This window comes from Penaeus vannamei, chromosome 8, assembly GCF_042767895.1.
Source record: "Penaeus vannamei isolate JL-2024 chromosome 8, ASM4276789v1, whole genome shotgun sequence".
NCBI classification, from domain to species: Eukaryota; Metazoa; Arthropoda; class Malacostraca; order Decapoda; family Penaeidae; genus Penaeus; species Penaeus vannamei.
This window is the reverse complement of record NC_091556.1, coordinates 15,270,350-15,272,926: the sequence shown is the minus strand read 5'-3', so window position 1 is coordinate 15,272,926 and position 2,577 is coordinate 15,270,350. Positions and strand designations below refer to the sequence as shown.

At 39.2% G+C, this 2,577-nt stretch overlaps 1 protein-coding gene across 1 annotated transcript in view; it reads right to left on the bottom strand.

Annotated features, from left to right (window-relative positions):
• Positions 1-2,042: 2,042 nt before the first annotated feature.
• Positions 2,043-2,577, bottom strand: part of LOC113826860 (migration and invasion enhancer 1) — a gene marked incomplete in the record, with an annotated part of 6,123 nt that continues 5,588 nt past the window's right edge. Inside the window, 1 exon segment of the mRNA XM_070124397.1 lies at positions 2,043-2,577.

Below are 2,577 nucleotides of genomic sequence, written 5' to 3'. Positions count from 1 at the left end.
CCGGGTAGTGCGGGGAGGGAGAGGGGAAGGTGTGTGGGCTGCAGTAGATTGGAGTGTCTGGATTTAGAGTGACAAAGTAATTTGACTGGGGAAGGTAGGATGTAGAGGTGGGGAGCGAATATTCCAATTTAGAATAATCACTACAATACCACATACGATTGAGCACTTTCACAATTTTCTCTCACCACCTTCTGTAATCAAATAGTTACTGCTGCAGTACCTCTGCATCACTGGAGTGCGGTGCACCTGGTTGACTCTAAGACCTGGAGAACTATACTTATTTATGACACCTGATAACCATGGCCTGGGAGAGGGAGGAGCTGGTGGAGATAGCACTTCAGGTCGTGCCCAGCTGTGTGTGTAATAAAATGTAGTAACGCGATAGGTGTTCTATGCTAATGCATACAATAAATAACCATACACATACAATTGGTCACGTCATACAACAGCATTCTCTGGAGATTTGGTTTCCTATGTGAATGGTTCAAATAGAAAGTTCTCCATCTTAATGGGTGAGCTGATGCGAGATTTTCTTTAAAAAATGATCAGACAATTTGTTTTGGATTGTCTAGTTACAGACTTCATGTGGCTGTACCCATATAGGGTTAACCCACTGTTATTTTATTCTTTTCATACATATTCTCCACAAGTTCTCAGTTATGAAGGTGTCATTAGCATTAACTAGTAAGCAATCCAGGTCATGATTGACAGTGGCAGTGACATAGTACAACTTGCACAACCCCCCTTTGTAGCTGGTGAATGGAAAGGTCAATTTACATAATTTACATAATTTACACCTTACTGAATTTTCCTGTGTTTAATGTTTAATGATTAAAACAAATAAATGTGCTAGACATGAAAGATCATATAGCATTATGGTAAAGTATTGCATTAAAAAGGGTAAAGAGGAGTTAAAGATTAGGATAAAATGTGTTAGTTGTCAAGATTAGAGTGTTATAGGATAGTATGGTAGTGAAAAGGGTAAAGAGGGGAGCAAGTAAAGTAGAGCAGAGATTAGTAGAAAGGGAAGGGTTAAGAGGGTAGAGCTAATGAATGAACTGCATTGTATCTGTTACTGGGGAAGGAATAGGAACAGTTCTAGGAAAATAGAGATGGCTGTTGGAAGAGTAGGAGAATAATCCGGGGAGGGGGGGGGTGTTAGATGTCAAGGAATATAGAGCATTATGTGATAGTATGGTAGTAAAAAGGGAAAAGAGGGAAGTACAAAACATAGAGCAGAGATTACTTAAATGGGAAGGGTTAAGGAGGCAGAACAATTGAGTGAATTGCAGCATATGTGACTAGGGAAGGAATAAGGACATTGTTAAAAGAAAATAGAGGTGGCTTTTGAAGAAGTAGGAGAAGAATCCGGGGAATGAGTAAGGGGGACTGGGGAAGGTGGTGAAGTATCAGGACGAATGTCAGGAGGGGAGGGGTCTGGAGAAAGACACTGTTGTGACAGAAGGGATTAACAAGCGCTCATTCAGGTGGGTAGAGGATGTGGTATGTTGGGAGGGTGTAGGAGGAAGGGGGGTGGGGGGAACTTGAGGAGGGGGAGGATGGATAATGGCAAATACTTTAAATGTAGAAGGAGTAGGGACAGAGTGATTGGAGGGTAGATGAAGGAGTGCAGTGTTCCCTTGGATCATCTTTCAGAAGTTTTAGATGTCTTCCAAGAGTTCCTGGAGGGGAGTTGGCTGAAGAGGACTGACACACAAAGGTTCTCTTGTGAATAAGAGAAGAGGAGATAAATATCTGAGGAGCAGAGGAAGAGGAAAGTGTAGGAGAGGATGTGGTAGGAGTGGGTGGAGTGGAATGTTTAGGTTGCCTGGTGCGACAAATAGAGTGAGGAGGGGTAAGTATCGGGAAGTGGTAGAGATTGAAGTATCTGGATTTAGACTGGAAAAGGAATTTGACTGAGGGATAGGGTGATTAGACGTAGGATGATTCAGGTTATAGGGAAGAGATACTGGGGGAATTTACAATAAAAATATTTACCATAAACCATTCCAAGCACCTAGGCAATGTATAAATAAAAGAAATTGAGCTTTTTAAAAATATATTTATATCAAGTTATAACCATGTTAGAAATATAAATATCTACTGAGCTTTCATTATCCCACTCTTCCAAGAAAGGTAGTTTAATTATTTACACCTTTCTCGTCATATAGAAATGAAAACTCATTAAATTTTATATTCTTAGCACGGCTTCCGTTTGGTGATATATGTTATTTCATATCAGACAGTAATGATGTAAGATGTCTGTCTTGTAACATGAAACCACCATAAATCACTCTTAGCACTCAGGCAATGTATGAAAGGAAAATGAAATTTTCAAAAATATATTTATAACAAGTTATAGCCATGTTAGAAACACAGATATCTACTGAGCTTTCATCATCGCACTCTTCCAAGAAAGGTAGTTTAATTATTTACACCTTTCTCTTCATATAGAAATGAAAACTCATTAAATTCTATATTCTTAACACAGCTTCCGTTTGGTGATAAATGTTATTTCATATCAGACAGTAATGATGTAAGAGGCCTGTCTTGTAACATGAAACCACACTAAATAAT